At 42.2% G+C, this 12407-nt stretch overlaps 1 protein-coding gene across 3 annotated transcripts in view; it reads right to left on the bottom strand.

Annotated features, from left to right (window-relative positions):
* The window catches only part of GRM3 (glutamate metabotropic receptor 3), a 109547-nt gene extending 97368 nt beyond the window's left edge, over nucleotides 1–12179 (bottom strand). For all 3 annotated transcript variants that reach the window (XM_063396999.1, XM_063397000.1, XM_063397001.1), the window contains exon 1: nucleotides 11497–12179. The gene's annotated coding sequence lies outside the window, so the exon portion shown is untranslated. The remainder of the gene's footprint in view (nucleotides 1–11496) is intronic.
* Nucleotides 12180–12407: the final 228 nt, after the last annotated feature.

The raw sequence follows: 12407 nt of genomic DNA, 5'->3' as shown, positions 1-12407 counted from the left end.
CTTAATTTGTCTTAGGTTGTCTAATGAAGAATTAGTCTTTTGTTTAATCCCTCTCAATCCATTCACCTTTGCAGCTCTTAGTCTCTAAAGATAAACATGGATCACTCCAAATGTGCTTTTATTTTTGATAACTGCTTATATTATTATTTAATTGTAATCATTGGCATGGAAACCATCTCATAAATGGGAATGGATGAAAATGGGACATGCTAGAGGACCTATTACTTGGTGCTTTAAAAAAAGTGTTGTAAAAAAATTTGCAGCACTCTAAAATCCTACTGAGATAAGTCCTGTCAATTAAATACAGATGTATCTACATGGAAACTTTTTTAAGGCCTTAGGAACACCCTGTTGACCATTCAGTAAGTGGCATTGCAATTTCAGGCCCTGCTGACCATAATCAGACAGTGTATCTTAGGTACGTGATTTATTTAGTATGATCTAGGTTCAAGAGCCAACATATCAGATGAGCATTTGGGGTTGCCTATACTACAGGTGGAGAGAAAAAATCATCAACACTCATCTGTGAGTTGCCTGAATATGCCTCTCTGTGTCTCCCTATCCCAGAGTGTAAAAAATTTCTCTCTCACATGGGCGCCAATCTTCCCTTTCACCCAGTGCATCCAAGGAGTGATTATTTAGCTGTCCCAATATGACCAAGTTAGATAGAGAAAAAAGACTTCTCTCATACACAGTGGTGGCTTGTGCTCTGGTAGAGTTGGGCCAGTTAAATCTTCACAGCAGCTGCTCACCTGTTCAGGGGGAATTCAAGGCTTGGAAATTAATGGTGAGGAAAAAGTGAGTTGGACTGGCTGTGTTTTGATTCACTGAGACATATTAAAACAGCATGTTGATTAATTTGAAGGCTAGAGAGAATATTTTTTTTTGCAATATTAAGGTGGTCCATGAATTACTCTAGATACATGAGCTTTTTATTTCTTCTTCTGAGTGGGTTTTTTTTTTTTTTTTTTGGCAGTAACTAGTGCCCTCTTATGCATGAACCTAACAGATGCAAAGGGTTCTCTAAGGAGTCTTTGGGTCAAGTACCTGTGGCAGCTTCATTAGGACCTTTCTGACATTATCCATGTCCTGGACATTTTGGGAAATATTCCAGACTGACCAGGGAAAAGTTTTAGCCTTAATAAAAGAAGAGATATAAAACAAGTGAGGCACAAAGTGTGTCTAGGGGTCATGGAGTTCTGGATTCTTGCCTAATGCCACGTTCATCAGGCTTAATGGAGATGAACTCTGTGTGGGTTTGCAGCAACAAAGTCAAACACCTCATCTGAGACCTCCTGACTCTGTGGTGCCTGAAAGCAGGAGCAGCTCCTGCCCTTCCACGGGCCTACAGCTGGAACACCCAAATGAGGACCCATCACACATCTGTGTCCATCATCAGCTCTGCAGCATCCATCAGGACATTTGATGCTTGGAGTTGGTCTGGGGACTTCCCCTGTATGAAGACTCTGCCCATGACACATGGTAGAGAGTGCAGCAGCCCCTCTCTTTAGCAGTGACTGAACCAAGGGAAACCCACCCAGACCCTTTCTGGCAAAGACAAAGCAGCAGGTTGTTCAAACTGCCTTAAATTTTTTTCTGCTGAAATATTAATGTGGATATGAGAGCTGATAATTACTTGGTTGGAGGTGGATGTGGCCGCAAACTGGGAATAACCACAAGCAGTCAAGAAAAAATATAACAAATGGAAAAGTGACAGGACAAGGACACCCCTATGGCTCTGTGCAGCCCCTGAGGGTTCTTTGGTCAAAGTACTGGCTTTTGGAGAACAAAAGAAAGAAATGGTACAAATGATTTCTTTGAGAAGTGCTGTATTCAAGACAAAGGAAGTCAAGCCTTTCATTGTCTGTACTCATCTTTTGGATATGGGTCCAGACGAGCTACTGGAGAAGGCAAAAGGAAAACAGCAAGAAAAACAAGCTACTTAGAAAGCAAATGGTAAAAGAAAACCAGTTATTTCACTGAGTCAGGAGGAGATGACTGAGGGGAACATTACCTAAATGAACATTAAACAGCCAAAATCTAATCCTTTTGCAATATAAAAGGCTGGAATGGAAAAGAAAATACTGAATTGCTTCAAATTTCCATAGCAGAGAGGATAAGAGTGATAGGCTTGGATGCAAGAAGTGGGATTTAGTTAAACTTTTGGAGACCTTCTGTCCGTAAGAGCAATGAAGCACTTAAGATATATACTTTTGCAGGAGACTGTGAAATGTCTGTAATTTCAGATTTTGAGGAAATCATTCAACAAATCTCAGTGAATAAAGACTTAAAGAAAGTTTATGCCATCTTTGGAGGGGGAGAGGGACCAGATGAGGTCCTTACTGGTGTCATTATCTGTGGAACTATAAATGCTGCGTTCAGGCAAAGGGAACGTTGTGTACAGTCTTTGAAAATGAAGAATCTTACATGAAAAGGGCTTATTTCCATCCATTTCTGCCCTAATGGACACTGCACTCTCTCAGGATAAGTTCTAATTGGAACCTTGTGCCCTCGCCAGGAAATCACAGGGACTAAGAAACCCTATTACTCTGCAGCTGTTCCCTGGACATTGATTTAAGGTAGTTAGGTTTAAATGGAACTATTTGTCTGCTTCCTTCCTTAAAAAAAATGCAGAATAGGCAGGCACATAAGTAGAAGTAATATAAGACCTGACTTCATCTTACCTACTGGCCAAAATAACTACATTTTAGGGAGTAGAAGCATCTCCCAGAGGTAAGCAGCCAACAGGGCATGACTGGGTCACACCCCTCCTTGCTACTGCAAGCTTCAATTTACATTTGGCTTCAATTTACATTTGGCCCTTTGGCCAAAAATTTGATATACAAATTAAATCTCAGCTCCCAGTTGTTATTTCCAGACTAAACTCATCCTTTCTTCATACTGAATAATGCCACTAGGAATATGTTTATCTGAGCTTGGTACTCAGGGTATTAGCATTAATCACTAAGCTTTGTCCTGGATATCTACTTCTGGGGGAAAAAAGTCTTGTTTAGATGACTGATATTATTGAGAATTTCATAATCCTTAGAAATCTCAAAAATGTCAATGACACAATAAAAATAAAGCATCAAATCTTATTTATCGGAAGCCTCTAATGCTGCTGAAGTGTCTGATATTTCCAAGAGTCTTACAGCCTCTGAAACTGTTAAAATAGAAACACCTTTCCCACATTTTCCTTCTCTGCCTTTAACAAATGATGGTTCTTTTAACCTCCTTCTCCCCTCTTTGTTTGCTCAGAGGATCAAAGCCTTTTTATTTATTTCTTTTTCCTCCCAAGCAGTTTCTGGAGTGTTGAAAAAGCACCACCAGTATACTGAGTTTACATTACAAACAAGTTAAAATTCCCAGTCTGTCAGAGCTTTTCTCCTAGGATACCACGGAAAGCAAAGTTCAGCTAAACTGCACAATTAATCGGAGATCACTTCTGAGTGAAGAAAAAAAGATTGCTTTAAGCAGAGCTATTCTCTTCTTAGAGATTTAAAGTCCACTTCAGAAAGGAAAGCTATTATTCTCTGAAAGTTATCTGATTTTATTTGTATTCCTGGAGTGACTCCATTAAGTCATGTTCCCTTTTCACCCATAAAATCATCTTAGTGAATCAGCTGTGGGATTGGCCATATGTAAATGCACCTTATGACAGGTACAATGACAAGTGAATGCATGAAAGAGACATGGGCTGCATGTTGCTTTTGTTGGAACAGCAGTGGGGTTTGTTCTGCTTTTAAGACCTGAGGTAGACAGTTTGTTTCTTTTCTTGGTTATGAAGTAAATGCCCACTTTTTTTTTTTTTTTTTTTTTTTAGGTAAATGCATTTTGTAATAATGGTGTGATAGAGAAGCTTGAGCTGTATGTTTTAGGAGTATTGGGCTGAAACAGACTTGAGTGTTGGTCTACCATTTCCACACAATTTCTCTCCTTTTCTCCAATTTCTGAGACCAAAGACTTGCCTGATAACTCAACCTCATCATCAGTCAGTGTAGGATGAGCTTGCACCTGTTTAATAAAATGCATTGTCTGCTGATCTCTGGTATTGTCAGGGCTCCTCTAAAGCCATGGTGGCTGCAAGGAACAAAATGAGCAGCACAATTAAGAAATCCAGAGGGAATACAAGGAAACACTTGCAAGAAAGATTTAACAAGTATACTTTAGTGTGTTCTTACAGTGTTTAGAAAATATCTAAGAAGATTCCTATAAACTTTGCAAATTTTCTAGTAAAATATTATTTTATGGACAAGTATTTCATAACAAGAAAAGCAAGAAACTTAATAGTCTCTATGCAAATAACACACTGTAACGTCTATTAGGTGTTGTAAGGGATCCTTTTCACACAATTTTGCCAAAGTTTAATCCAATATTACTGCATTGATGTCCCGGGTGGGTGTTTTTCTCCCCTGCTTTTTGCAAGGCAGAGTTAAATACTGGTAAAATACAACAGTTACAAGGTAAAATTAAGGTATTTAATTTGTGATATTACAGAAACATCTGGAAATTTTACAACGGAGCCAAATGCAGTTTCAGTTGACCCAAAGTGAAGATGTCTTTCTGACTTATTAAAGGTTTGTAAAAATGCCATTAAAAATCTATGATAAAAAGCAAAGAAGTCCATCATCATATTCATGACTGGTGACACTCAACAATCAAATACACACACAATCTCACAAAAAATTATAAGGAAGCTTTTTGAAAACTGATTTGTCATGACAAAATCAATTATATTTTTTGCACAAAAATATCAATTTTAAATGGTCTTGCAGAGAAAGATAATTTTTGACACTTCTTAGCCACATGAGCTGATCCATGCATACTCTTTTAATACCTCAGCACTGAACCCTACATGTGTTACTGCACATATTTTTATCTTTCTTTTTTCCTCCATCCTTTTGTCTGTTTTTCTGCTTTCTCTTGTCATGAAAATACAGATTAAAAAGAGGGAAAAAATAATCATTCTATGAGTTCTGGAAACCTCCCCAAAATTTGCTTCTTAATTTTTATCACATTTCTTACTATGTGAGTCTAACAGTAGGGCAGCCAATTTCTGCTAAGCATTACAAATTTAATATTTTTAGACACTAGCAGAACGTCTTCTCATGCTTTCCTGATAATTTCTTCACTATATGGTGCAACCAATGTGAATTAAATTGATAATAACAATATAATATATCATGATTATAAAGCAATACAGAAATTGCTAGGAACTACTGGATCCAGAAATTCCTCAGCCAAAAATCTCTTGCAAAAAAACCCATGTAGAAACGTTCCCTCAAGCACAGCTGCAGGTGTCCCATGGTGGAGGCCTGGCACATACAAGCTGGGGACAGTTTGGGATCTGAGGAGACCTAGTCACAGCTATGTTATGGAAAATAGACAACCATCCTGGTGTGGTGAGCTGTACTTTTAACTGCTCAAGGACAACAAGGTCAATACTGGTTTAGGAGCCTCTCAGAGAACCCCAGACTAGCTTCCCATAGCGTTCCTTTCCTCACCAGGGAGGAGGAGTGTATTTATTTAACCTGCATTCCTATAACAGAGGCAATTTCTGTACCAGCCCTGCTGTTTACATGTCTGTGGAGCAGGGAGTCATACCACTGATCAAACAATATTTAGCAACTTTTAGGGCTGAAAAAATTTAGGAATATATTTAGGGATAAATTTTAGGAATTTAGGTGTGAAATAATATTTTTTAAGATTTTCAAACCCTTTCCAAATGGGGTCGCATTCTACACCTCACATTGGTTTGACCACAGAGTGTTCAAAGCCTGTTGCAAGCCATTAACGTCCCTTTAGTGTTAGATTTGGCACCTGACACATTAATTTTACTGGAAGAGGTTTAGAATCTCTCAATATAATCAGAGCCCCTTGTTGCCCACTTATCTCATCCAGCTTCTCTGCAGGGCTCATTCCAGATAAGAATCCCACCCCTCTGTGAATGTCTGCAGCATCCTCCTTCACGGAGCACAGGGCAGGATCTCTGTCAGCTCAGCCATGTGAGGAGCAGCCACCACAACCCACAGAGCCCCAGATCATACAGTTATATAGTTGTGTGTCCCTTCTCCAGATGCAGCATTTAGGTAACACAAAAATTGCCCCTGGATTGTGTGTGGGCTCCTTAGTGGAGTTGTTCACAGGAGTGGAAGCTGATGTATAAGTTTTACTGTATTTCTCAGCTGAGGGTGCTGTCAGTGTCTTCATTCTGCATATTGCCTCTTCTCTCTGTCTTTCACCAGCATGTCATGTTCTAGACAAATATTTCACTCAGTTTTCAAGTTCCCTTCAGCTCTTTCCTCCTGGCAAGCCCAGGCCTCAGCTCCTCCTCTGTACTAGTGGGAGGTGACTTTTCTGTACCTCCCACACCCTTTGATACTCTTTCCTTTATTTTTTTTTTTGTTTTGTCAATCCTTTCTTCCAGCCTTTGTCAGTGCTTTTCCTCTGATGTCATGCCAGTCCCAATCCTTTCATTTTGCTTCCTATTTTATTCTTCCCTTTGTTCTCTTCTCAAGCATTACTCATTTTCTCAAGAGCATTTTTGTTTCTTCTCACTGGCATAGTCTACCTCCCCTATTCAGCATGCCTTTGTTCAGGTACCCTGTTTCTTAAAGGGTACTCTAAACTAACATGTTCATGCTCCTTCACACGAAAAACCAATTATCTCATTATTATCTCCTAATATGGTCCTGTCCTATGATTTTCCTGATTTTGTGGTCACCCACTTAGCTTTTGACTTGATTCTCTCTTGTAGACTTACTTGATTTTCCTCTGGAGTCTGACAATGTCTTCATTGACTTCACCACCTTCATCTACCTTAAAATCTCTTCTTCCCACAACTTGCTTATCATTTAATTTACTTTTCTTCCAGCTTGAATAGTCATTTGAGTATCTCTACTGATATTTTTTTCCCTTTTCTATCTAGCAATTTTCTTATCTTCGTTTTCCCCATTTTGTCTTGTACAGAGACATTTTCCTCAATCTTTTTTTGTTTTCACAACTTTTTTCCCTTTCTCTATTCACTTTTCTGATGGAGAATTTCAAGTCCTGACAGCATCCACCAAAAATCCAAGTTCCCATTTCACCCATGAAAAGTTTATCAGCGATTCCCTCTCTACACACCTTGTGTGATGCATATTTGATCTAGTTTATGTACTTGGTGATCATGCTGTATCCCTTTGGATGCACTGGGAAGTGACTTTGAAGGGCAGGGTCATCAACACTGTCAAGTCCAAGCCACCCACCAGACTTCAAAGGGTTCTGAAGGAAGGCTGCCTCAGTACCTGGGGTTAAGGACATGCTGTTGCAGGTGGATATGTTGGGTCTTAGACAGTTTGGAAAAGCTGCTAACCAGATTCTTACATTTTTGGGAAAGCCTGTTGATTTACACGAGGAGCCCATATGTTCCTACACAAGCAGCATCACTGCTGATTATGCAAACACTCCCCTAATCTCAGCATAGCCATGAAAATGAACATGATAATTGTTCCAACTGCATCATTTCATATTTGAGAGGACCAGTATCAGATAAAAGCAATATAGTTTTACAGCCCTTATTTTTTGTATAATTTGCTGTAGCTCCTGTAACTTATCTTCTTTTTTACTTTGATAGGTTCACAGTGATTTACCCCCCATGAAAATTTGCTGCGTTACTCTTGAAAGGCAGTTGGATACAAGACAGTATATTTCTTGCAGTATTTTTGAAAACCTGCACATCCCTGAAATAAATGTCTGAACACCTCTTAAGACAATAGATAAGCCAGCAAATCCACTGAGATCACACAGGACATTCTGGGCTTACCTGAAGAAAGAAACCTGAAAAAATTACACTAATCTGCAATAGTTAAAGCACTCCTGACAATGAACTGTGGTTTTGTCCCAGTGGAAATACCTGACAATTGCATTGAGGCTATTCCCAGGCATCATTGTGCCTTGGAGGATTTTTTTTTGTCCTTTTACTCCTATTGCTAAATTAAACTGAGGGTTTTCAGTCATGCTTTGTTTTTGTAAAACAAAATGTGTTCCAGGGTTTTTTTCTGCTAGTTTAGGGCTGGATTGTCAGAGTGAAAGTTGTCTTGCTGAATTCATAGCAAGAAACAGTCACAGGCAGGGAATTAGGAGGATGGTACCACTGAAGGATACTCCCCTCCTTTCCTGCCACCTTTGGACCCCAGGTCCACCATGGTTTTGCTCTGGACTTTAGGGCTGGATGCAGGGGCAGGATGTGGCTGATTCTCCCTCTGCTCACCCCCTTTTGTTGGCTGTGGATCCCCCTCCATTGCAAATACAACCCACTCAGGGATTAAAGCACAGACTTATTCTCCACACTAGGAGAGAGCAAGAGGACAATCTTCTCTTTAGCTCTCTGACCTGCACTAAGTTCTTGATTAAGCTTTAAATCAGCTCTCAATTTTATACCAATGAGGAGAAAATGCCCCAACAGTCAATATTACACCATCTTCACAAGAGCTTATGTAGCTTGCCATAGTTAAACAGTTCCCACATTGACATTAATGTTCTCTGATCCTGGAGAGTGTCAAACATCTTGGTGGTGTTCTGTGACATCCTGAGAGTGACTTTTACACAAATTCATACTAGCTGAGCAATAACTGTAGTATAAGTTGGAGCAAACAAGGTGCAACAATCCTGATAAAATTTTATAGGACTTTGGAGACAGCTTTCAAAAACTGATCAGAGGATGAAGTCCAATCAGTAGGATGGTGTTGGCAAATTTAGCAGCCTCACAGACAGGATCTCACACCCTGTGAAATCTTGAGGCTGGATTCTCAAATTGCACTGCTAAACCAGACTTTTGGTTGGTGCACATTTCAAGTGACCCACCTGAATTCTTGTAGGCAAACAGAGAATTTAGCCCACTGGCTTTAAAAATGAAATTGCAATTTGACTCCAGCATAAGCAGTATTAGAACCAGGTCTTTCATATCTTGTAGTATTTTATATAGGACTCTGTGAGCCACAGCACAATTTATGTTCTGCAGGACACTGCCATGGGCGAGTTGTGCTCACACAAAACATCCAAATTGTTCTTTCTTTAATGCCACTACATGTCCCTACACTGCCTTTATTTCCAAATTCAGTTCCACTTATGTAACACAGACCACTGAACTGAATGATAGCATTGTTTGTAATGTATTTCTTTTATTTTGGATTTCCAGTCTGATTTAGTACTTTGCTTCATCACATTTATTTAACTGTAAAAACATTATGTGAACCCAGAAAGATACCTTACCCCTGCATCTTGCTTTAGATCCAGTCTTTCAATGATAAAATTAGAACCTTACTCCTAGACAAGGTGTCAACATTTGCCTAAAAAAACTTTATTCCTTTATTTGTAGAAGCCTAAAAGTAGGTCATCAACACAAGTAACCCAGGCAAGCATCAACAGTGATTAGAAAAGCATCTTGGCTCCAGGATGAAAGTCTAGTTTTAATATACCCAATACCAATGCCATTTTACTTGTCTTTAAGTTACAGAGCAATTAAGCAACTAATATAATTTCTATTTTGGAGTGTGTTTTATGTTTTATATGTAATGGAGGGCTCTAGAGATATTGAGGGTAGTGGACAGCATTATTCTTAAAACAAATACCAAACAAACAAACAAACAAACAAGAAACTCACAGAAATTAAAGTATGAAATGTTTTAGTAGGGGAAAATTAACTTGCATTGCTCTTCAGATAATCACTTCATTAGGGATTTACATGAATTGTTACTGGTTTCACTCAAAGGATGAACATTACAGAAGTATAATTTTTCTATTACCTTAATTGTGAATAAAATTAACTTAATGTGCAATTTTTCCCAATATAACTGGAGAAGTTACCTTTTCTTGTGGTACATTTGTCAACATAAATAACAGCAGAAGAAGTCATCATGATTTAGGTGCATTTCAAGAAAATGAAAAACATAATTTTCCTAAAAGATGTATTTTATCAGGTGGGTTGTGTGATTTTCAAATTGTTTTCATGAATATTTAATCAATATGAGACATCTACTTATGCAAGCTGAAATAGGTACCAGCCTGTGTCCCAGGCTGTTCTGTTTCACAGTCTTCCAACTGAGTGTTTTTAAAGCTGATTTAACTAATTAAAACACAACAACAACAACAACAAAAGAACTAAAATAATCTTCAGCAGGTGGCATAAACTGAGAAGAAGCCAAAGAACTCACAAATTACCAGCAAATCCTTAATTCAGTTCAATGCTGTATTGGTGAGACGCCTGCCTAGTTTTTCATTAATTTGGTTGAGTTTTATCAAGATTGCTGGGATATACAGGGATGTGTACATAAAATGATCCATTGAATGGTAATCTTAGGGCATAAAGCCCCCCAAATCCAAGTTTTCCCCCCAAATCCTACCTATAAACTGGCATGCAGGCACACTTTCTCACACCCACATGTGTCCGGGCAGAGGCGTGGGGCTGGCACACACACAGTGAAGGTGTGTGCCCACACACCTCTGGGGCCACAGAGGGTTAGACAAACACTCTCTAGGAACAAGAAACACAGTCCTATGGATCTGTACATGTAAAACATCCATGTGCATCCAAGCAAACACAGAAGCACAGAGACCTGCACACCCAGAGACACGGGGACATGGACAAGGCACATCCACAGGCACAGACAGCTCCAGAAGCACACACACACCTCCACAGCTGGCTGTGCACTCACATGGACACACAGATACCTGGGCAGATGTGTATATGAGGAAGAGTTACAATGGCTATGTAATCCCCCCATATCTGTCCTTCCTTTTTCAAATAATCAAATTTTAGGATCCTGGGGTGAGCCAGGTCCATGCAGGGGAGCTATTCTCAGAGGAGCAAAACACTTCCAATTTTTTTAAGGTTCCTCTCTCTCCCTCTCTCTCCCAGTGGCAGATCCGGGCAGATGAGCTGGGAATTCAGCACAGCTTTCCCAGCTGCTGGCTTGGCACTTTCCACCCTAGGTTAAGGAAGGGCATAGCATGGCAAGCTTAAGATCTCATCTCTTCACTCCCAAAGCCTGTGGGAGCAGGAACCTCTGGGCAACATCTGGACACAGCTCCTTTCTGCACAGTCCCCCTCCCAGCTGTCGACTACAGGGGTGCCCCTAAACCCTTCCTCTGCAAATGTAAAAGCCCTTGTTCTCCTCCTGCTCCCCCTTTCCCTGTTTCTCCTGCCCCCGAATCCTGTCAGGAAATCTCTTCGCAATCCGCCGCTCTAAACTTTTTCCTGGCTGCACAACCCGCAACCCCCGGGGCAGCCGCTGGGTCTGGTCCAGAGGGCAGCGCGGGGCGGGGGTGGGCTGCAGGGAGCCGGGATGCGGGGATCCAGGCTGCAGGGTGTGGGATGCAAGGAGTGGGATGAGAGGCTTGAGATGCGGGATACGGGGATGTGAGGACCGCGGTGCGCGAATTCGAGACGCAGGATGCAGAGACGGGGATGAGGGATGCAGGGACCAGGACGCGGGATAGCAGTGCCCAGCTTCTTACCGTGCAACGAGGATAGGTCCTGCTGAGGGTCTCCAGCTGCCCCCGGGCATCGCGGGCCTCCCGATGTGCTCGTTAAACATCCACCGGGGAGTGTCACCCCCCAAACTTGTGTGAGCTGCTTCCTCTGGAACAATCACCCTTTCTCCCCCCCACCTTGGATCGGATCCCGATGGAAACTCATCAAGGCCTCCTAAGTGGTCAGAGGTAAGCTGTGAGGGAAGGAGAAGAGGGGGACAACGGGACGGAGAGGCTGTGATCACCAAGCGATGATCGCCTCCCTTTCCCCTCTCCTCCGGAGCACCCGCTTCCCGTTCCTCTGAGCAACTTTGGCTCCGCTCAGCCAGGCAGCGCCTGGGACCGGCGCTGTGGATTGGGGTCCCTTTTCGCAGCCTGGCATCTTTCTAGATTTCCTCTCCTTTCCGGGCAAAGGGGATTGGTGCAAAGCTTTAAATTAGGAGGCGACCTAGAGTTGCAAAGACAGGGAGTGGGAGCTGGCTGGCGTTCGCAGACCGCCTCCCCCGGCGCTCAGCGCTGCGCGGAGGGGCCGGCTGAGCCTTATCCCTACCATTTATTCACTGACTGCGCTCCTAGCTCTCACTCTGGAGCTGGCTATCGCTCCTGGCACGGCCGGGAGCGGGGCTGTGGCAGGAGCCCTGCGAAGGAGGCGAGCCCCATGCTGCGGGGCTCCCCGCGGCTGTTTAACTGCGCCGGCAGCGCGGGCAGAGCGCAGCCCGGCCCCGGGGGGAGGACGGGGCTGGGGGGGACGGGACACGGGGACGCTGCTGTCGCCTGGCAACCCTGCATCCCTGCCCCGAGCATCCCTCCCCCAGAGCCCTGATTGGACGGGGCCGGGGCGGGGGGAGCGCACACGCTCCTCCGAGGATGCTGCGCCCCGGCACTGCGACTTGTCG

Source organism: Prinia subflava, chromosome 4, assembly GCF_021018805.1.
Source record: "Prinia subflava isolate CZ2003 ecotype Zambia chromosome 4, Cam_Psub_1.2, whole genome shotgun sequence".
In the NCBI taxonomy this organism is placed as follows: domain Eukaryota; kingdom Metazoa; phylum Chordata; class Aves; order Passeriformes; family Cisticolidae; genus Prinia; species Prinia subflava.
The sequence above is the reverse complement of the archived record's forward strand: the minus strand, read 5'-3'. Positions and strand labels throughout refer to the sequence as shown.